Below are 24,452 nucleotides of genomic sequence, written 5' to 3' on the forward strand. Positions count from 1 at the left end.
AGCTAATTTAGGACCAAATCAAAGAGCAGAGGAGGTTAATTAACCTTAAAGGAAATCAGTAAAGAATAGAGTAAGGCTTGGAAAAACAATGTTGCAATTAGTACCCATGTTGGGATCCTCAGTTGGGTTTCCTAAGTACTACGCGAAAAAGTTGTCAAGAGAAGATTGAAAACTGGATCTGAATGCTCAGGAATGGAGATAAATCACAACTTTTAAAATAATAATGGCCCACCATCAGTTGAACATAACCTGCTCAGGCAAAACCGTCTTTTCAACCAGAATTACCATAAAGTAAAATTCTACCTTAAGAAAAAGGAATCAGTCATTTGCCTCAGAACTGAGTTTTCTCCCATTAGATCTCATAGTATGACTCATTGTCTGTTGCCAAACTGAAATAGCAAAGGGGAATGAAAGTTGATCATGTCAGATATAAAACCACTATTTCAATAATATTCACCTGTGAGTCTTTAATGACAACCTTCACGCGTGGCAAAATTGGTTTAAGCAGCTTATTTGCTCCATCTAATGACACAAGTTCCAACTACCTTCTTTAGACTTCCCCACCCCAACAACTGCTTCTCTTATCCTAAACATTTCATATATTTCCAAGTAGACCAATATTGTTTGATTAGTCAGGCCTTTCTCCCATTATAAGGGATTAAAAACAAGCTTGAACTAGCTTAGGCCAAAAAGGAAATAAGACCATACAGAAGGATGGTCAGGGTTGAAGTAAGGAGTCTGGAATAATTGGATATGAATGTTTTAATCCTGTCAGGACTGATTGTTTTCTGTAGTCTTGGCTTCTTTCTACAAGTCCACTTCCTTCTTGCATCTGTTTTGTTTGTTTGTTTGTTTGTTTGTTTTCTTTTTTCAATGTGGTGAGTCTAGAAATTTGGGGTTCCAGTGGTTATTTCTGGGCTTCTACTTTCTCAACCTCATCTCCAGCGTGAAAGAGCAGTAAGGGAGGAAAATTTTTCCTGTCTTCCCTTCTAGATTCTTTGGCTGGCCTAATTATTAAATTGACACAATACAAATTAATGACAAAATAAAAAATTTCATTTTGTGCATATGGGAATGCCAAGGTTGTGCTCTCTAGCCATCAGGAAATTGAAGCTTATATGTCATCCTGAGCTAAGGAGAAGGGAGTAGGGGTCTGGGACTTCAGAGGGGAAGAAAATAATTCACAGGAAGATGGGAAGAGCAAATATTTGGTAAACAAATGTTTGCCATGCTCTGCAACTAAATCTTTCTGATGTTGAAAAAAAAAGTCATCTTTTGTAGTAACTCTCCTTCTGATACAGGCTCCCTATCTAAATTATTTTAGGCAGTTAAGGGGGAAGTAAAAAGCTCTTCCTGAGTCTGTTGGGCCTTAATTGTCTTCAGTTCCACATAAGCCACATGCCAAAGTGGCACATTTTGGGGTAGACTCTCCTGAATCCCATCAGAACCTCTCTCCTCATCATTCCAACAAAATATCCCAGAGGAGAACTTTGAAGGAATGACTCAGAGACAAAAGAATTTAGAAAAGAGGACTCTGTTTACCAGAAATGCAAGGGTGTCAGACTTAGAAGGACTGAATAATGAAACAGAAAACACAAAAAGCATTTAAAGGGAAAAACATAATATTGCCAGTTAGTCTGTTCAGATCTGACAAAAAAAGTTTATTCTCATGATTATCATATTTATAAAGGTATCAGCTTTGAAAAAGTCAATGATAAAATTGTTTTCCTTAGAGAATCAGTAATATGTAAGAAAGTCTCAGGGATTAACTTAGTTTGGGGACTAAAACAAAAACCCTGTTATTTTTGGTTTATCTCAGGGAGCAAAATGCTCACCACTCACTTCCCACCAAAGGACAAGATATTCACACATTGCTAAAGCTGGCAGGAAAATATGTTAGTTTTGGTCTCATAGTTCCTAGTCATTAGGTGGTTGTCTCTAAAACAGGATCATCCCATAAGTTTGTTTTCTGATTTTATAAACCAATATTATTAATTTTATGCTTTGTTTGACCAATTTCATTTGCATAGATGTAACAAGGTGTTGATTGACAGAAATCTTACTTTAACATAACTAGAGCTGTATGTTAAATAACAAAAATTCAACTAAGTGTATTTTAGAGATAAAATTGGCTTTATTAAACAATTTATGAATTGGGCAATATGCAATGTAGCAATAGAAAGGAGCATAGTTCCTTCAAGCTACAAAAAAGGAAAGTTTTCAAAGGCAGAGAAGGAGAGGGAAAAAGGAAATTATCAGCAAGGAACGCATTGTTTTAGTCAAGGTCACCATCCTAAGGGGAATGAAAAGGGTCTATCAGCAGATTTCCTCCCTGTGCTGACCAGGAAGTTCCAGGTTCACTGGTGAAAGGTCACACTCCTGGATGGGGGGCCGGCAGGGGTGGGGGGGGGGAGGGAGATGGTGTTGAAACTGTAATTAGGTCAAGTATTAAGTCTTGGTTTGCTGACCTGAGATTTAGCACATGTGACTCCATTTTGAGCCAGCTGTCTCCTTTTTTAACACAAATTGTTATGGCTTAGAAGTTATTGCCTGTGTAGAGGCCTCATGGTTTCCCTAAGTTTATAACTCCATTGTAACTTCAGAAATATTTTCTTTTTGCTGTTATTAGTTCATTTACTGAGGTTAGGAACAAAGAACCATTCCATTTACCCCCGCTGGGCTCTACTGTAGTATCTGTAATCTTAACAAACTAAGGAACTCTAGTTTGTAGATAGATTTCTTTCTATCTTACCATATGCTGTTCTTTTGTGGTGCTAAACCAGTCATATTGGTGGATTAATTTGAGGAGGGGCTTTCAATAGTTTGTCAGCATTTGGATTCATCCTTACTTTTCGACCTATTTTTTGTTTCCCAGGATGTTCTTGTTTTCCTTTGAGTAAGGAGTCATAAAAGTAATGTACTCATAAACCTTCATATTTCTCAGAAGGCTATGAAGCTGTGGACAAACCAAAAAGTTTTTTTCCCATTTCCACATAGATTGAGACCCATTTTATAATTATTATACGAATCAGTGAAAATTTCTTGAATATTCTCATTCCCCTCCACACCATATGAAAACTTCTTTAAGAAATTTATTTAAATCTTATTATACATTATTCCTCTTTGTGTGGTAAATCTATTTATCTTTACTAAATATACTTACAGTGTGCACAAATATTATCCAATTTTCAAAGTTTCCAGAGAGAGAGAGTCAAAGACAGACAGAAAGCAGAGCACAAATTTATTAGTGAGAAAGCTGGCCCTAGATATGAGAGATACACAATTGTATGTTTGAATTTGCTTTCTTTTTCAAGCCAAGCTTGCCTCTGTTTTTCTGCCTGTTTTTATTTTCTCTCCTAACCGTTCCAGTTACCTCCATCTTTTTTAAAAGGCTTTGACTTTCTCACTTGTGGATTCAATCTGTGTTGGAATCACATATACAGTCTCTGTCCTGGCCATCTCATTCTCTTTGAAATTGAGATGTTGCCTCTTTACCAATATGAAAAATAATGATTTACCTTTATAATAATGTATAAGAATAAGAATTGGAAAGAACTTATAATACCATAGAAGGGGAAAATCTTCAAAACTGTGATATTTTAACTCTCTAAAACAATACACTATTAAAGATGAGAATGTGAATAAACAGTGATTGTACAAACAGTTTTCATAATTGCATAAGGTTGGTTCTTTGCCTGCATTTGCGAGCTTCTATTCATGTGGATTATTGTTAATAGATCTGAATTTTATTCTGTGAGCTAAGATAAGGTTAAATGTAATAAATATAAATGTAAAAGCTCTTGTCTTAAAAATCATTTTAGACCACTTTCATTTGAAAGTGAATTGCTGAAACACTCTTATTTTCATTCTAATTTATTTAGTTTTGCTGATTGTTCTAAGATTAAATTTACTCATTTATATTCTCTCATTAAGAATCCAAAACTTAACACTTTCCAAACTTCCTAGATTACAGTTGTAGAGAGACTTTTTGTAATTTTCTAAAATGATTAATCGAGTTTTTGGTTTCTATTTTCTAAATAATGAAAGTATGGATATGTGTGTATACACGTGTGTGTCTGTATACACACACACTGTATGTGTAGCTTTAGCACAGATTTTATTCCTAAAATGTGAATGTATTTTAAGTTTTATGTGTTTCTTAATTAGTTTTCATAGTGGTTACATTTTGTTTTACACCTTATGTATTCACTATTTCAAGGAAATGAACTTGCATATATTTACCAAGTCCATTGTTCTCTTTTTTTAATTTATTTTCTACTGAAGTATAGTTGAATTACAATGTTGTGGTAATTACTGCTGTACAGCAAAGTAACTCAGTTATGCATATATATATATATACATTCTTTTTCACATTCTTTTCCATTATGGTTTATCAGAGGATATCTATATAGTTCCCCGTGTCATACAGTAGGACTTGTTGTTTATCCATTCTACATATGCCAGTTTTCATCTGCTAATTCCAAACTCCCAAGACAACTCTCTCTCACCCCCTCCCCCTTGGCAATCACCAGTCTATTCTCTATGTCCCTGATTCTGTTTCATAGATGGGTTCATTTGTGTCATATTTTAGATTTCACATATACGTAATATCATATATTTGTTTCTCTTTCTAACTTACTTAGTGTGATAATCTCTAGTTGCATTCATGTTGCTGCAAATGGCATTATTTCATTCTTTTTTATGGCTGAGTAGTATTCCATTGTGTATATGTACCACGTGTTCTTTATTCATCTGTTGGTGGACATTTAGGTTGTTTCCATGTCTTGGCTATTGTGAATAGTGCTGCTATGAACATAGGCATGCATGTATATTTTTGAATTCTAGTTCTGTCTGGTTATATGCCCAGGAGTGGGATTGCTGGATCATATGATAATTTTATTTTTAGTTTTCTTTGGAACCTCCATACTGTTTCCCACAATGGCTGCACCAACTTACATTCCCATTAACAGTGCAGGAGGGTTTCCTTTTCTTCACATTCTCTCCAGGATTTGTTATTTGTAGACTTTTAAATGATGGCCATTCTGCAAGTCCATTGTTTTCTAATTCATTATTGACTTTATTATAAATTAGTCTCATATTTCCTGTGGGTTTATTTTATTTTCAAACATCTTGAGTGGTACTTTATTTTTATTCACTCCCATAATAAATTAAAGGAAATATATCTTCCATTGGTGAAACATTTGCTGAATTTCGTAAGTTTTAATATGATGCGTTCTCATTGCCATTTATTTCTGAATACTTCAGAGTTCAAATTTTACTATCTTTTCTTCCTTGATAATGATTGAGATTGTTTCACAATTTCCTAGAATTTTAATCTGGGCGGGGGGGGGATCTATCCCATTTGTTCTTAAGTTCTCAAATTAACAAATTTCATTAGAAAATAATTAACCTAATTTAAAATACTTGTGGAGATACTAAGTTGAAACTGAACCTACACTCTGTATGCATTATATATAAAAACATTTTACATGTGGGATCTGAAATAGTCAAAGCCATAGATAAAGAGAGTAGAATGAAGGTTGTCAAGGGCTAGGTTCAAGGGGAAGTGGGGGAATGTCGGTCAAAGGATACAAAGTTTTAGTTATACAAGGCGAATAAGGTCTGGAGATCTAATGTAGTATGTTATAGGGGAGGAAAAATAATTTTCTGTCTGCACTTCTAGGTTCTTGGCTAAGACACCCCTGTGACAAAAGAAAGGGTAGCAGGAGAAAAAAATTTAATTTTATACATATGGGAATCCCAAATATGCCAAGCTCACTGATAGTCAGATTATTAAGATTTATATGCCATCCTGAGCCAAGGAGAAGGGGGGAGGGTTCTGGAACTTCAAAAGGGACTAAAACAATTGATAGGAAGATGGGAAGAGCAAATGTTTGGTAAACATATGTTTGCCTGTTTGCAGTGCTATGTGGTTAAGTCTTTCTGATGCAAAAATAAAGTTATCATAATATCTCTCTCCCTGGTACAGGTGCCTTATCTAAATTCTTTTAGACAGTTAAGGGGGAGGTAAAAAGCTCTTCTTGAGTCTGTTGGATCTTGATTGTCTTCAACTTGAAATAATCTATAATTCACATGTCAAAGTGACATATTCTGGGGCACCCTGCCCTGAACCCCATCAATATATATGTATAGTACTTCATATATTGGGTTGGCCAGTTTGGCCAACCCAATATGTAATACATAGTATATATGGTACATTATATTTATATAGTATATATAGTACATAGTGTAATATAATGTAATATATATGCGTAGTACACACACACATGGGGGTGAGTCAAAAATCATCCACACTCAGGCTGTAGATTTTATTTTAGTTAACTTTTAGAAAAGACAAACACATCATTTTTCGACATAACCTCCTCGCTTTTCAACACACTTTGTCCATCTGTCAATAAGCTTTTGTATTCCCACATTAAAAAGATGTTTTAGGCTGAGCTGTGAGCCATGAATGCACCACTGTCTTCACTTCTTCATCAGAAGTGAATCTTCATCCTCATAGGGCTGCTTTCATGGGACCAAACGTGTGAAAGTCCGATAAAGCAAGATCAGGACTATAGGGAGGATGCTTTAACACCTCAAAAGGAAGTTTTTGCAGAGTGTTGACAGTGCGGGCAGAAGTGTACGGATGAGCACACCCTCAGACCACAAAAAAGGAATCACTGCACACTGCTCTTCTTTCATGCAAAGCATAAGTGGGGCATCCATTTTTACTTGCACCTTACAAATGAACTGATGTAACACGTTCCCACCTGCACAGCAGTGATTGGGGACATAGTAGCCTTGAATGGAAAGTGCTGATAAGACAGTGCAGCGAACAGAAGTTTTAATATAACTGGAATGCAGATAATTTTTGACCCTCATCCATATGCAGTATGTATGGTGAATATAGTTAGCAATATTGTACTATATACCTGAAATTCAAAATTTGCTAAAATGGTTGATCTTAAACATTCTCACTACAATTTTAAAAAAAGACATGAAAATGATAACTATGCAAGGTAATAGATATGTTAATTAGCTTAATTGTGGTAATTATTTAACACTGTTTACATGTATCAAAACATCAAGTTGTATACTTTAAATACTGGGTTGGCCAAAAGGTTTGTTCGGTTTTTTCCATAAGATGGCTCTAGTAGCACTTAGTTGTCTTTTACTTCATTCGAAACAATTTTGTTAGATTGTATGTGACAACTGTCATATCAGTATGCATTTTTAAAAAAACTTATCAAAATTGGTGGATTTTTGTGTAGCCATTTTAATATTGAAGATAGAAGAAAACAACGTTTTCCGCATATTATGCTTTATTATTTCAAGAAAGTTAAAAACATAACTGAAATGCAAACAAAGATTTGTGCAGTGTATGGAGAAGGTGCTGTAACTGATTAAATGTGTCAAAAATGGTTTGTGAAGTTTCACGCTGGAGATTTCTCTCTGGACAATGCTCCATGGTCAGGTAGACCAGTTGAAGTTGATAGCCATCAAATCGAGACATTAATTGAGAACAATCAATATTATACCATGCAGGAGACAGCTGACATACGCAAAATAACCAAATCAAGGGATGAAAATCATTTGCACCAGCTTGTTTATGTGAATTGCTTTGATGTTTGGGTTCCACATAAGTTAAGCGATAAAAACCTTCTTAACCGCATTTCCACGTGTGATTCTCCACTTAAATGTAATGAAAATGTTCTGTTTTTAAAACAAATTGTGGCAGGTAATGAAAAGTGGATGCTGTACAATAATGTGGAAAGGAAGAGATTGTGGGGCAAGTGAAATGAACCACCACCAACTATTCCAAAGGCTGGTCTTCATTCAAAGAAGGTGATGTTGTGTATATGGTGGGATTGAAAGGGAGTCTTCTATTATGGGCTCCTTCTGGAAAACCAAACATTAATTCCAACAACTACTGCTCTCAGTTAGAACAACTGAAAGCTGTACTCAATGAAAAGCATCCAGACTTAGTCAACAGAAAATGCATAATCTTCCATCAGGATAATGCAAGGTGTTGCGTATGTTTTTTGATGACCAGGCAAAAACTGTTATAGCTTGGCTGGGAAGCTCTGATTCATCCACCACATTTACCAGACATTGTGCCTTCATATATTGATTTATTTAGAGTCTTTACAAAATTCTCTTAATGAAAAAAGTTTCAATTCCCTGAAAGACTGTAAAAAGCACCTGGAACAGTTCTTTGCTCAAAAAGATAAAAAGTTTTGGGAAGATGGAATTATGAAGTTGCTTGAAAAATGGCAGAATGTAGTGGAACAAAAGGCTGAATACGTTGTTCAATAAAGTTCTTGGTGAAAATGAAAAATGTGTCTTTTATTTTTACTTAAAAATCAAAGGCACTTGTTGGCCAACACTATATATATATATATATATATATATATATATATATATAAATTTTATTTCTCAATTATGCCTCAGTGAAGCTGGCAAAACAGAAATCAACTTCTGTTAAGCTACTTTTAGTATATATAATTTAATATATAATCCATATACATGTGCTCATAAAGTATATGTAGGTATATATATATATATATCATGTTATGTTCAGCTTTCTTCATTTGTACATCTAAAGGTCATCATTGCTTGTGCATCTAATAGACTTATCAGATTTATAAGTGTATAAAACAAAATTATAAATCACACTCTCCATTTCTTCAAGACTACTTCCTTCTACAGTTTTTCTTGTATACATGCATGCTAAGACTTTTCACCTAGTTTGTCAGGTCAAATCACCTAGTAGTTAATTTATTCATTTGTATCTTCCACTATTACCCTATTTAATTCATTGACAAATCTTATTGATTCTATCTCAAATATAAATATATACTGAGTCTACTTATCTTCATATTTCCTGTTACCTTTCTGGTTAAAACTGTACTAATACTCACTAAGTTTATACTTGTAGCTTTCTAATTTGTTCCCTTCCCATTAATTCTCAGCATAGCAGAGTAGCCTTTAAAAAAAAAATTAGCAACCCTACATTGTCCACCCACTCCCAGGTACCATCCTCATCCCATATGCTTAAACTTATCCAGTGGCTTTTAATTGTTCCTTGGGTAATATCTAAACATGTTGTTGTGGTCTATATAACCTAGCTACTATCTATTGCTCAAAGCTTTTCTCTTCACTGTTCTCCTTAATGCTGTGCTACAACCACTCTGTCTGGCTTTTTGTTCTGTACACAGCATGGCTTATTTCTACCATGGGGCTTTTGTACATTTTCTTCCCTGTGTCTGGAACCCTTCCCCCCACCCCTCAAATTTTATGTACCTAGCTGTTATCTCATTATGGTTTGATAAAACAGTCCATCCTCAGAAAGGACTTCCCTGACCACTCTTTTCAGGTAAACTCCCCAGTCATTCTCTGAATGTATAACCCCAAATTAATTGATTCATTTTATGTTCATTTTCTAAGCTACCTTACTAGAACTCAATACCATGAAGAAAAGGAACATTATAGTCCTTGTTCACTACTCTGTCCTCAATATTTGGTGTGAAACAGAAGGTAAAACAATAAGTATTTGTTGAATGAGTGCAATCTCTTCACACCAAATAATATCCTTCACTTTTCAGAAAACTATGTCCCTGCTCACAAGAAGAGAACTTGATCCCTTGATCCTTTCAACAGAAAATTCCCTCAATGCTTAGTTCACTAGCTTTAGGAATGCCCTTAATACTGCTGGGTATCCTCAATGTTTGTCATTTCCCAAGCGGATAAGTATAGTGAAGTGAGGAGTGAAATACTCTAACCAATTCAAAACCATAACCTAAGATCTCAGTTGCGGTCTTTAAAATACTATTCTTACTGATAGATGGTGTTCAGTTTGACTGATCCTACCTGAAATGATATAATTTTCTAAAGTAATATATTTTTCTTCCTTTTAGATACAAGCCCTCTCCCGTACTTCTAATGAATAGGTCCTCCTTATTGTGCTTTAGGGCATTTAGTTTCTCTTCTATTCATTTAGTGGAATGGAAACAGAAGTATTACAACATTTTTTTTTAATTGGAGTATAATTGCTTTACACTGTTGTGTTAGTTTCTGCTGCACAGTGAAATGAATCAGCCATAGGCATACACACATCCCCTCTCTCTTGGACCTCCCTCTCCCCGCCATCCCACCCAACTAGGCCATCACATAGAACCAAGCTGAGCTCCCGGTGCTATAGAGCAGGTTCTAACTAGCTATCTAGTTTACAAATGGTAGTGTGTTTATGTCAAACCTAATCTTCATCCCACCCTCCTCTTCCCCCACTGTGTCCACACATCCATTCTCTACATCTTCCTTTCTATTCCTGCCCTGCAAATAGGTTCATCTGTACCATTTTTCTAGATTCCACATATGTGCATTAATATGCAGTATTTGTTTTTCTCTTTCTGACTTAGTTCACTCTGTATGACAGTTTTAAACATCTGACTTCTTAGGGACTCGGGAGGATTTCAATTAATTATTTCATTTTAGTGATCTATTCTGCTGGAAATAGCTCTGAGGGCTAAGAACAACAGGCAATTCCTTAATTCACACTTAATTTTAACATTTATTTCTCATGTTCTCCTTTATAACAGCATGGTGTTAGATTTTGATTTTGTATCCAAAGTTTATCATCTCCGTCTTGCTCTAATAAAGTTATGATATGTTTGTGTATGATATGCTTCCTTGGTATTTCCTTCTCTAGTTGTTTTGTAAAAATTTTTGAAAAGTATTTTTTTACCATTTTTACTCTTCCCCAATGATTTTGCAATTACATATTCTCATTGCAGTTCTGACCCCTCAAAATGTTGTGTGAGATAATACATGAATGTTTTTTTAAGGTACTACATAATGGGGAAAATTGGGGGGAGGGGATAACATGGTAGCTATATATAAATGCACAGATGCACTGTCTGTGATACTGTGCATCAATTTGTACCAAAAATAAAAATCATCCCAGTGGAAAAAAACATACTACCCCTCTGAACATAAATATACTACTTAGAATTTTTGCTGATATAATCAGAGGTTTTTTTGGTCCGAATTATTATTGTTACATATTAATGTATTTTCTTTCAGTATTTTGAAGTAACATCTGCATGCTTAAATAGACATGTTAAGGATTATTACTGAGAAAAATTTACTTTTTTTTATCATCACTACTTGTTTTATGATATTTCTTTTATTTTGATTATTTTCTTGATTTGAAGGATTGCCTTGGAGCCATTAACTATTTGATCAAAATTTCTTCTCATTAAACACTGTGGTTGTTAATCCATTGCCTTACCATATTTTGTATATCCCTCCCCCTTCCCCAGTGGTGATAAATTTAGGATTTATTTGATATACTTAAATATCTAAAATTTCATCAGAGTGTGTCTTTGTTGTACTTTCTCATTATTCTAATTATTCAACTGATTACCTCCATTGGAAGTTTTGAAACTTACTTTAGATAAAGAAAATTGTATCCTATCATTTCAGTTTGGTAGATACTAAAACCTTCCCAGAGTGCGGTGTGCCCTCTTCACGCAGCAGGCCCATGTTATATCTCACAGGAATCCAGGCCCAGCTTGATGCCCGTTCCCTTCTTGGGCGTCACAGTTTACTGGTTCACTTCTTGCACCAGAGCTTCTGGAGCCAGACCATTTTCCCTCTCTACTTTCAAAAGGATGCCCTGGGCTGCTATGTGGTGCAAGAGGAGGCATCTCCCTACTCTGGCTAATGTCTGCCTGAGTGTTCTGATTGTTACCCTGGAGAAGTTGTTTTCTGAAAGATGTGATGGAATACTAAATCTTCTGGAATATTGGAGTTTCCCTCAGGGAGTAACCAATTAACTCCTTGGTGTGATGCCTTGACAAGGATTCCTGTGGAGGTTCTATTTGACAGGTTTGATGCTGCCAGGTTTGTTATGAGATGGTTCTGAAAGCATGCAGACAGTGGCAGTGGGCTTCCAAATCTATTCTAGTCCCATAGCTCTCACCTCAGCAAACTTCACAACTTAAAGAAAAGCTCTTCATGGCAATCAAGGGTCTTCTAGCAGTAGGAAAACAAAAGGTTACTGAGAATTCACATGATATTGCTCTCTCATTTACTGTGAAAGCATGTTGGAATTGTGAAAATGAATCTCTAGCTGCCAGCAAGCAATTTATTGAAAATTGAGGATTGGCATTTTTCATTCAAATCTTAGAGAACAACGTAGCTGGTGTCAGAGAACTCTCTTCCAAGCTAGTGACTGAAGATGTAGTGAAGCACATCAGCAGTTTGCTCCACAGCAAAGAAGTGGAAGTCAGTTGTTTTGCTGCAGGCCTCATTGACCATGTGACATCTAATTAACGACCTTGACTATTTTATGTTCTTCATAGGAGTGCTCTTCTCTAGGATCTGCATGGAAACATCCAGAAATGGCCAAGTTCAAGGTGTAATATGACAGCATTTGTGACCTACAGATCCTTCAAGGCATTTTCACACTTCTTGGTACTGATGCTGAAAACTCAGTCTGTGCACAGTTCTGAATCGAATCTCAGAGACAGAGTTTTGGGTGAAATAGAAAAGAACAGTTGTATTGCTTTGCCAGGCAAAGGGGGACACAGTGGGCTTATGCCTTTGAAATTGTGTGTCCCAACTGGGGGGATTTGGTGAGGAGGTTATAGCAATGGTTCGAGGGCAGGGTTGCTGGTAAGGAGCGGGGTGTGTGTAGAGCCTGCATTCCTTTAATCTGGCCACAGATGGTTTCCTAACGGGCTTCTGTGGTTCTCAAGGTTATCAGACTGTAATCTTCTCTTTGGAATGAAGAATGCTTCATCAGGTAGTTAAAATCTTCCATGTGTGGGGGGTTTAGTTCTGCAGAAGAGCTCAAAGATATTTTTATGTGTACTCCTTGAGTTGGAACCAGGATCCTGTCCCAAGACTTCACTATTGTTTCTTGACTGCTCCTCCCTTGTGTCTGCATCTCCTCTCTTCCCTGATTAACAACTGTTTGAACCTGCCCTTTGGAACTCAATGAATGTCATGGATGCTGAAGCCTATTCCCAAGAAATGGGGGACACAGAAAGCCTTCTGTGCCCTGGACCCCCAGAGGGTCCTGCTCGGTTTCAGTACTACTCTGGTCACTGTGATCTGTGTCTCATGTCTGCGGTAAAAACCCAGCAAATACTGCAGCTATTGTGTGGCATCTAGGATTTAGGAGCACAATGAGGCAAACCCCCAAGCACAGAGGATTGCAGCCTTCGTTCTAGATGACTGCAGAATTTATTTCAACAATTTTCAGAGATACCCGTCTGTGTTGAATGCTCTTATTCACCTAAGGGACTCCAGATACATAACATATGTAGTATACATAGAGAGAGATTCAATATAATGTATAAATATTACACACACATGTGTATGTGGTGTGTGTATATACATATGTTTTTTACTTTATAATTTTGGTTGTAAATGGTTGTACATTTATTTTAAAAATTATTTTATTAGTTATTTGTTGTTGCTTCACAAATTACCCCACAACTTAAAACATAAAAACATATATTATCCCACATAATGTCTGAGGGGTCAGAAACCTGATGTGGCATAACTAAGTCAAGTCAGATGATTCTGTCTCAGGATCTCTCAGGAGGTAGCCTTTACCTTGTTCAAGAAGGGAGTTGATTGTTTGGGTCCAAGTGTGGGTTGGAAAAGAATTTCCAGACACAAAGTAGTTAGGAAAGAACACGTTTATTGAGAACAAAGAACAGAGATGGTGGGAAGGGTGCTGGGAAAGCAGTGGGCCTGCTTCCTGGCAGACCAGGGAGAACCGACCCTTTTCATCGGCTCGCAGCCAACTTTTATAACCCCAAGACAAGGAAAATTGCTCCCAGGAAAATGGTGCTAATCGATTGCTCAGTGTCCCATAAGGCAACAGGTGTTGTTAGGTGATAGGCTAGGGTCCTGTATGGTGAATACCTTCCCTAGTATGGGGTCGGGTTATCGGCTCGCTCAAGTCATGAATCAAAGATTGCTATGGGGGTTGAGATAACTTGGAATTTGGTTGCTATGAGGGTCTGGTTAACTCCAGAATTTTGTCTTGTAATTTTGGTATAGGGCTCCACATTAATAATTTCAGCTCACAGTCAAGGTCATGCACACCAGGACACAGGATCATTGGGGGCCGTCTTGGAAGCTGTTTACTACAATTTTACACTTTAAACTCAAACTCTGAGTAGAGTAAATTCCTCCTAATTACTGTTTACTAGAATACTTAATACATTTGGTTTTCTCATCAGAAGAAAAAAGAAAACTATAGGCAATGAAAGTGCCTGAGTAGCAACCTGGATTCTGCTGCTGCTTCGTCCATTAGTAATTAGCTATGTAACTTTCAAACAATTATCTATTTTCAACACAGACTCCTCATCCATTAATTCGTTCAACAAGTATAAAGTAAGCACTTATGCATTATTCCAGATGTTGCGATACATTATAAATATTCCTGCTCTTATGGAGATTACATTCTAGTTGACTTCCAAATCAGATTAGAGATCTGTTTTTATAAAGACAAGTGAAAGTCTATAGAAAAAGTTCTGAAGGACTGGGTTAAAGTCAGGAAGTAGGAAACACATCATTTCCAAATTGCAAAGTATACCGCTAAAAGTAATCACAAAAACAAAATGTCTGGACTTCATTCAAATAGAACAGCATTAGGGAAAAAGCTGAACATAGGGCAACCAACCAGAGTAAAGGGGTTCAGTATTTGAGAATAATAGAGCTTGAAGCAACTCCCTGAGTCTTTAGTGAGTAATCATAGGTAATTTTTATTGGGGAATTTAAATTAAGCTCTGTGTGGAAAGGGAGCTGTTAAGGAAGCAATTCTAGCTTGATCAACCTACTAAGACTATGCTCCTGTTAATTGTACAGCACTGTATTTCCCAGGATACATGGCAGGAGACCCTAAGACAATGCTGTGTAATCACAGGGATTTAGAAAATATATCTTCTCACTGAGGCCAACATGTGTCCATGTAATTTTTCAAATATTTATTTATTTATTTATTTTTGGCTGTGTTGGGTCTTTGTTGTTGCACGCAGTCTTTTCTCTAGTTACGGAGAGTGGGGGCTACTCTTTGCTGAGGTGCCTGGACTTCTCAGTGTGGTAGCTTCTTGTTGCAGAGCATGGGCTCTAGGTGTGTGGGCTTCAGCAGTTGCAGCACGTGGGCTCAGTAGTTATGGCTCGTGGGCTCCAGAGCACAGGCTCAGTAGTTGTGGTGCATGGGCTTAGTTGTTCGGCAGCATGTAGGATCTTCCCAGACCAGGGATCAAACCTGTGTCCCCTGCATTGGCAGGCAGATTGTTAATCACTGTACCACCAGGGAAGTCCCCATATAATTTTCCTGTACTGATTAACTAGGGGGTTTCACTAGGAATGACTCTTACTGGGCCTCACATAAAGATGGCAATATTATGAAAGTTGAAGCAAATGAGGCAGGAATACTCCCCAGGGTACAGGGATTTCCAGCACATTTCATGAGTTTCTTTCCTAGAGTTTTTTATTACTGAACCAAACGTAGGTCTTCTTGCTCACTGGCAGTAAAACCAATCTACTGACACCAGGTTGTGATGAAGGAAAGAGCAGTGTTTATTGTAAGGCGCCAGATAAGGAGTCTGGGCAGCTAATACTCAAAAAACCCAAACTCCCCAGTGGTTTTCAGGAAAGCATTTTTAAAGGTAAGGTGAGGGAGGGGGGTTGCAAGCTGTGTAATCAGCTGGTGCACAGTTCTCTGATTGTTTGATGGTGAAGTAACAGGGCAGTGTCATAGGGACTAACATTGTCAATCCACAGGCTCCAGTAGGCCTGGGAGCTATGTGCTCATGGTCATCAAGTCCTTAACTTCTGCCATTTGGTGGGGGTTTTAGCATCTGTAAAAACAACTCAGGAAACGTGCATCAGATCCTGTTCCCTAAGTACTGCAGAGAGGAACTAAAGATTCTGTGATCCCCATATGGCTGATGTACTGTTTAAATTGTTACCAGTTCTTCTGGCCCAACTGCTACTTTTGTCACTATGTGTTCATATCCTTTCAATTATTCATTCTTGAGCCAGGCTTTTGTGACTCAGGAGGCCTGGGAGTCTACAGGTTTCCACAAACAAGAGGCAGGCAGAGGACATGGAGGGAGGAAAGTCCCCATTGGATCCTACTTAGTTACATTTTATCCGTCTTTCTCTTTTTTTGAAGGGGGAAGGGAAGATTTAAAGAACCCCTAAATTTTATTGCGTAGGTGGTATGTACAGGAATCTTTGGGATAGTGTGTAGGGGGAGGGGCTCATATTTGTGTGAAAAGGAGTGTTCTGAGTAGAGTAATGTGATGTACAAGGGTGAGTCAAAAATTATCCGCACTCTGGTTATATTAAAACTTCTGTAAATTCTACAGCCAGCGTGCAGATAATTTTTGACTCACCCTTGTATGTTCTCTGTAAAGGTCGTCTTTAATTTCTCAATTAAATACTTCATTGAAACATAAAAAAATGGCAAGCAGGAATTGGATAGGCTTCTGGAGATTTAGTACAAGAGAACTCTATATTCATCTTTACTGCTGGTTGAACAAGAAAGAATGCAGGAGAACAGGAATCTGGAGGGTGGTCCAAAAGGATCCAGGGATTTGCTTTTCTGGGAATGTCCTGGCATCTATACAGTCTGTAATCAAATAAGGTACAGCTAGTGAATGGGGCTCAGGCACTGGGAGCTTAAGTATTGCAATATCATTCTGAATTACAACAAAAGCATAGGGTCACACTGGGTCCCTAGAGATCAGGAGTTGCTCTGAGGGTATAGTGGAACTATTCCCAGAGTTGCTGAACTGCAATGGATATTACTTCTCTTGATCTTAAAAGCTAGTTAGAAATTTTAGCATAGATTCTCATAAGATGGGATTAAATAATTGCAGTATCCAAACCAAGAGGGAAAACACAGAAATAGGAAAGCATAATAAGATAAAGAACCAAAGACCCTGAGAGATTTCCATGGCTCTTGGGGTACACAGATATATTGTCAAGATCACTAAGACGGCTTAGGTAATATGGTCTTTAGGTAATGAGAGCCATAAAAAATACTTTTTTATTGTTGTTGTTTTTAAATTGCTGTCTTATTATATGTAGACACTTTTTTTTAGTATGTATTAGTTATAAAGTGAGAATTAAGTAGGTTAATATCCTTGGTTGTATTACTTTGAAACATTTAGGGTAAAAATGAAACAAATTGGGATTAAAATATAAATGCTTGATTTGTTTAATACTTGTATTATGAATTAAAGAAAAAATAATTCCTAGGAATTTGAATTGATATTTTGAATTTTTGTAATATGGTATCAATAAGTTAAGAAAAGAAGGAAAAGAAATTTTGACAGTGCTGACCCACTGATTTAAAAGAATATATGGCAGAAGTTGAAATAAGCAAGGAAGTAGCTATTCTTGTAGCTTCTATTACCTTCTACTCAGTAAGTACTCTCAAATGCCCATATTTTTTTTTCTCATTCTCTCTTCCGTGCTTCAGATTCTCTTATAATTAACTATTTGCTGTCTGCTTTGGGGATTCTCATTGACATAGGTACTTGAAATCCAGCATCTCCTCAACTGCACTCAAACATTTTTATTTCTTTGTGAACACCAAGAATGGATATTTGCTTCTTTAAGGAATCAGAATTTTGCAGCGTTTTACAGTGCTTGATCCTGTTTGTAATGTCTTGATTGTGATATTTGTTTATGAGAGGGTATATTGCAGAGTGGTCTCTGAAGTTTAACAGCCCAGGCTGGCTTCTGAGCTCCACCACTTTCTTCACTTAGTAGAGCTCCTTGTTTGCTGATGTGTTTCCTAATTTCTCAAGTAGTAATGTAAGTTCCAAGAGTACAAAACAAGTCAAAATAAAATCATAGAAATGAAAACAGTGGCTCATACATGTTAGACATTCAACAAAATGTTTTATTAAGGAAATTAATGAATGAACTAAACACTCTGTAAACTGATAATGAGATATATTCAGTGGAATGTCTCACTTTCCCCCAAAAAGTAAAAAAAAGAAAAAAGTATAAGATTTCTTCCCCTTAATATTTTCAGTTGTAAACAATAACATAAGTAGAGACTAATGTGACAACTGTCAGAATTTTGACCTCTGTAGGGGTCATATTGATACTTATCAGCCTAATCTAGATTAGAAATGTTGAAAGCTGATATTTCAATGAAATGAACATAGTCTGAAGCCATTCTAGAACACAGAGTGGGCTGTTCATTTTATTTTCCCAAATGATTATGTCCTCACAATATGATTTATTAAAAAAAAATCCTTTTCTCTCCCTGCTGATTTGAAACCTAAATATCAAAAAATTTTCATATATATTTCTATAACTTTCTGGGCTCACAATTCTTTTCCATTGCTTGGCTATGACACTCTGTGCCAGAACTATAACATTTTAGTTACTATATCTTTGTAATATTTTAGTACATTGGGGAACAAGTTTCTTTCGATTTCACTTTTTTGTAAAAAATTATTCCAGTCAAAGATTTATTGTTCCGGCGGAATATAAAACTATTTTCAAGTTTCATAAAATAAGTACTTATTATTATATTAGAATTGTATTTACTTATATATTACATTAATTTGCATAGAATTAACATCTGACTAATATTGGGTTTCCCATTAGGGAGTCAATCAGGTCCTATTTTGTGTCTCTAAAAAAATTTGTGTAGCTTCCTTTATATTGGTGATTCCAGCTACTTGTTAGTTTTTATAGTATTATTCATTAGCATTATTATTATTACGAATTTTCTATTGCATTTTTTACAGGATAATTTAGGTATATAGGAAAATTGTACTTTTCAAGTATTTGTTTTATAACTACCCATTCTGTTTTCATGTTAGATAGCAGAATTATTTTTAGTGGATTCTCCCCAAGTAGATAGTCATGTCATCTTCAAATCATAAAGATTTTTGCCATTTTTTGTTTTAAATTATACATCTTATTTCCTCTTCATGATGTATTATTATCATATAAAACCCATAGTTATGAACTGCTGTGATGGTAGTGAACACACTTAAATGGAATGCTGTGTTTCACTGAAAGGTTTTGATTTTAAATAATTATTCTAAAGTAAATTAAGACTTTTCAGATCACATATTTTTAAGTTTACCTTATTAACGTGGAAAGTTACATTAACAGAATTTTTCATATTGATGAACCATCCTTTGATATACTTTTTTCTGTGGCTCCTCTTCACCTAATAGACAATATAGCCTATCTCAGTTTTTCAAGATTTATCTTTATTATGAATATTTGAATTAAAAAATGTCCTGTTTTATTACCACTCAGAAGTTGGTCCATACTCGAGTATACTTCATTGTTTTCTGGCTCCTAAGCAATATTCTTACCTTCTGTGGCTGCTGTTTTCTCTTCTTCCTAAGAGAGTCTGAGCAAGAAATACAGATTTTATTTTCATTTACTCAAAACATTGCCAACAAATGTTATTGTACGTAAAACTCTCTAAAAGATTTCAAATTCAAAATCAGAATTTTCTTTATTTTCAAAATGATCTGCCATAGTCAATTTTTCAATAATTTTATGTCTCCTTAGACTGTTTATTTTCATTTCTGTGACCCCACTTCCTACTATTATTTTTTTCATAATTCAGATCACAGTTTGCCATATAGATTGTGCTATGCATTGGGCAAATTTTACTAATAATTATATGTTGGCTTTCAAAAATATGAATTCACAAATAAAATTAGAAGGTCACTTTTATTTTTTTAGCTCTAAAACATTTAAGCCAGGTTAATTCTGGCTTCATAAAATATTTTTGGAAAATTTTACATTATCCTCTATGAGCTTGAAAGATTTATATTAAAATTTCTCTTTCTTACATGTTCAGTGGAATTAATCCTTCAGGCTACAGGATATTACATTTTTTTGGTTAGCGTCCCTTAGAAAAATTCTGTAATTATTGTAATTTAATTCACCTTTGGCCCTTGCTCCATTTTAGTTTTTCCCAAATATCTTCTCTTTCCTACAAGTTTAGTTGGTATCCTTTTAGGAGTTTTATCTATCTATCTATTGATGGTTTATTTATTTTCCTATTATATACTCATAGTTTCTCTTTCAAATTAGATTGGATAATTCTATTTGAATCACCTCCAGTGTTTACCATTCATTATTTTATTATACAACTTTGTGTATACATGAGTAGTTTATACTTTTCAATTGAGCATATTATTCATGTATCACTCATATAACATGTATTCATGTTGCATCTTCACATTATTTAGATGAAGTATATTTGTACTTAAATTAACAGATAAGCATATATCATTGATAAATAGAATACATGCATTACATGCATTTATAATAAACAATAAATGCATATTTATTTTTGTATAACAATATATAAAACAATTTATATTAAACTACACACACACACACACACACACACACACACACACACACACACTGCATTATCGTGGACTCCCCTGCAATCTTACCAATGTCAATCACAGTGACATGTCATTTTTGACATATTTTGAGAGATCACTTTTGCATATTTCTAGTGATAACACAAATTTTATGATATGCATAAATACTTTTAATAATAGTATTGGCATGTCAGTTATATTTAAGGGAGATTAGGCAAATGAGCTATGCTCAAATATCTTTCCATTCATAGTAAGTCAAGTTTCTTTTTCTTTTTTTCTTTTCTTTTTTTTGGCCACAATGCATGGCTTGCAGGATCTTAGTTCCCCAGCCAGGGGAACAGGACCAGGAATTGAACTTGGACCCTAATCAATGAAATTTCAGACTCCTAACCACTGGACTACCAGGGAATTCTTCTCAAGTTTCTTTTTAACAGTATGAATTTTGGCACTGCCTTTTAGTTTACCCACCATGTATCAGGTCTTAACTTACTCTTCATGTAACAAGAAATGTATGCTGCTTTGAGATGTGAGCTCTTTGATGTTTACAAATTGATGGTTACCTACTGTAACTAAAGTTGAGTGTCCAGTATGAATAATGTCTTGAGTTTCCCTGGAGATTATCAATATTTGATTTCTTATTAACTTAAACATGAAATGCTTATATACTGGACATTCAGTGTATGTATAACTGAGAGTAGAATTTGGACCACTTTTCATACAGTAAAGCATTTTCTCAGCTACTTAGTGATACAGTATGGGGAAGACATTAAAAAGAACTTGCAGGCACAAATTATTAGAACCTGTTTGGTCAGCAAAGATGTTATGCAGTCTCATGAAAATGAACTCTGCTGAAAAATGTCTTGTGCTTTCCTGTTTCAGAGTTACCTGAAAACATGGTATAGCCAACATTGCATTAACTATAGATAGAGTCCTTTTTTGAAATGTAATCAGAAATCTGGCTGGAATTTTTTTCACAAGAGCATTTATAGTAAATAGAGTCTAAAATTATACCATCCATAAAGGTTTGGTTAGAGAAATTGCTTTATTGATTTCATGATGCCTTCAACAAGTTAAACTTGTTTTCCTAAAGAATGTATGCTTGGCAAAAATATTTATATATATCCTTATTAAATGTTTATTGCTGGATTAATTCCATTATAATTCTCTTTCCTTATTAATAATTAGCTTCGAATGATTTTTTTTCAAAATATTTTGAAAGCTACTCCAATATCTTGTTTTAAATAAGTTATAGGGATATATGAAAGGACTTATTTAGTCAGCCTTAGCTCTTGCCTTTATACCAGCCTCTGAGTTAAGAGAAACTCAGAGACATTGAAAGGCCAAATAAAAGGAATAGTCATGAGCATCTGGCTTAAAAAATAAGGAAAAAACTTATTCCAGATGAGTTGTCTCAATATCAGAATATGCTGCTGTGTTAGGCAACTGAGTCAAAAGATATTTGGCTGAATACTTAAAGTACAAAAAGAATTAGAAGGTAGGAAATGTGGATTCTAGTTCCTGCCCCAGACTCATTATTTACTAACAAGTGATTTTACCTCTAAAATGAGATATATGCTATTCTTTCTATCAGATACTGAGATTATCACATGTGAGATGATATATGTGAAACTGCTTTGTAATACTGGCTAAATAATATATACTGTCATTAATGAATGTTGCCTCTTGTTTGATATGTGTCAGGTAACTTTATATTTGACCTCATTTAATCCTTTCACCAACCCTGTGATGACTATATTTTTATTACTATTTTGTTACTGAGGAAAATGAAGCTTAAAAGTGGCTAAGTAACTGGCCCAGGCTCACACAGCAGAGATGGTAGAGCTGGGGTTTGGCATAGAGATATGTCCATTATGCCAGACTGTTTCCATTATAAAACTATTAGGAATCATTTTAAATAATGGTAAATAGTTAAAGTAGACTTAATGTATAGCTAAATTTTATTCTAGATATATTCTTATGCTTCTAACTAGTGTATTTCTCAGTACAACTGTCAGAAGATTTTTGAACCTCATGTAGTTTTATAAGGTTACATGCCTAGTAATATTCTGGGAACATTCCTGTCATAATCTAAAATATAGACAAGATCATAAAAGGATAACCAGAAAAATAAGAAGAGAGAAGAGGAATTGCTTTGAGAACTTGGAAAAAATGGTGTTAGCTTAGACAACAGTATCAGGAGTTAACAGTAATGTCTAAAGAGGAGTGAATGTTTTCAAGTTAACGTATGAGTTAATTGAAAGGAAAAGTATTCCAAATGATTGTGATTCCCTATTGAACAGTCTCCGAAAGTAAAGCCTCAGAAACACATTGTGCATATTAAGACCATGATTAACACCTTATTGAACATAAGAAGGCTTAATATGATAAGAATAAGAATACGGCTTTACAGCTCATAGGACTTCACAATTTTACTCATCATTTGTAAGAACCTGACCTCATTAAATTTATTCTCAGATTTTACTAGGAGCCTAGTTATGATCACTGAAATCTGACTAAGGCTTAAGGGAAAGCATCTTATTTCTGTTGAACAATCACTACATACCAGGCACCCTATATTCCACACACCTCATTTCATTTAAGATTCACAGCAGCCCCAAATGTAGATATTATCATCATTATTCCACTATTAATCGTGAGGCTCAAAGAGCTTTAAGAGGATATGAAACAGCAACAACAACCACAACAAAAACCCGTTTGTTTCTGAACGAGTATTGAATCTTTTAAATCTATTATCTTAAAATATTTACTTATTCAGAAAAGATTGTCATTGACTACCTCATCCACACAAAAAGCATATTATGAAACCATTATCAAGTGAGTAAAATGAAAATACAACTTAAATGTACCAAAGAGAATAACTGTTTCAGTTAAACTGGAGTTACATAAAGGTTAAATTACTTCATTTCAGCTCCCTGTGCCTCTTGCACTGGGTCTTTGGCATTTACATTACAGCCACTATAGAGTTGTGGAAATCCAAGGTTCTCCACCTTGTTGTGACATTAGGCAAGTTTTTCTATATATCTTTGCCTCAACTTTCTCAGTTATAAAGTGGACAGAAAAAGAACTATACTGGTTCATAGGATTTTTTGAAGATTAAATGACTTAATATGGATAAACAAAAACTGTGCTTGGCACATTCAAACTAAAAAAAAAATAACTTGTGATAATAATAAATTAGTAAATAGTTATTATTATTACTATCTTTGGACAATATTCCCAATAAGGTTGAGCTTCTAGTATTAACAAGAACCACAGTAACATTGTTTATGTATTTAATAAAAAGTAGACATATGGAAGTGTTAACTAAAAGTATAAAATTCTATAAACTGTAGTTTTATTATTTTTGTGAGGTCAAGGTCTTGTTAAATTCTGCAATCTATGGTGTTAATAAGCACAGTAAATTTCTGGTGTTTCACTTTCAGAGATTCATTGGAAAATTGCATTCAATTGGAATTCCATCCATTTACTTAACTCATATGCTTCCTGGAAACTTGTTTTTCTTTTTTGGTTACTGTGACTCAGTCTTAAAATCTTATCCTCAGCTAACACATACTGAAGAGGAGGAGGAGGAGGATGAAGATGAAGATGATAGGAATGATAACAATAGAATTTTTGCTCTATACCAGACTGCCTGGAAGCAGGTGTCACTCACAGGGGAGCAAGCCTAGATGCCTGTCCTCCTTTTCCCTTCAGACTCAGAAGGATCATTACCAAGACCATACTCAGCCTCTTCTCTGTAAATTAAGATTCTACTCTCACTCCACTCCTTGGGAGACTATCCAGGGGAAGTGAGGGAGTGCTCGACTAAGCCAAACCTTGCCCCAGTGATTTCTCTCTCTGTATAATTTACTGATTACTTACCATATGCCAGACATGAAGGCAAGTGTTTTAAATATGTTATCTTACTCAGTGTGCACATCAACTTTATGATGTGGATGCTATTATTACCAGCCCCATGTTGTAGATGAAGAAACCCTCAGGGGGATTTGGTACGTTGGTGACTGA

The 24,452-nt window shown here is 35.4% G+C and overlaps 1 pseudogene; it reads left to right on the forward strand.

Moving 5' to 3' along the window:
- The first annotated feature begins 9,473 nt into the window (after window positions 1–9,473).
- Window positions 9,474–24,115, forward strand: LOC130844306 (protein zyg-11 homolog A-like; annotated as a pseudogene).
- Window positions 24,116–24,452: the final 337 nt, after the last annotated feature.

This window comes from Hippopotamus amphibius, chromosome 2 (genome assembly GCF_030028045.1).
Source record: "Hippopotamus amphibius kiboko isolate mHipAmp2 chromosome 2, mHipAmp2.hap2, whole genome shotgun sequence".
In the NCBI taxonomy this organism is placed as follows: Eukaryota; Metazoa; Chordata; class Mammalia; order Artiodactyla; family Hippopotamidae; genus Hippopotamus; species Hippopotamus amphibius.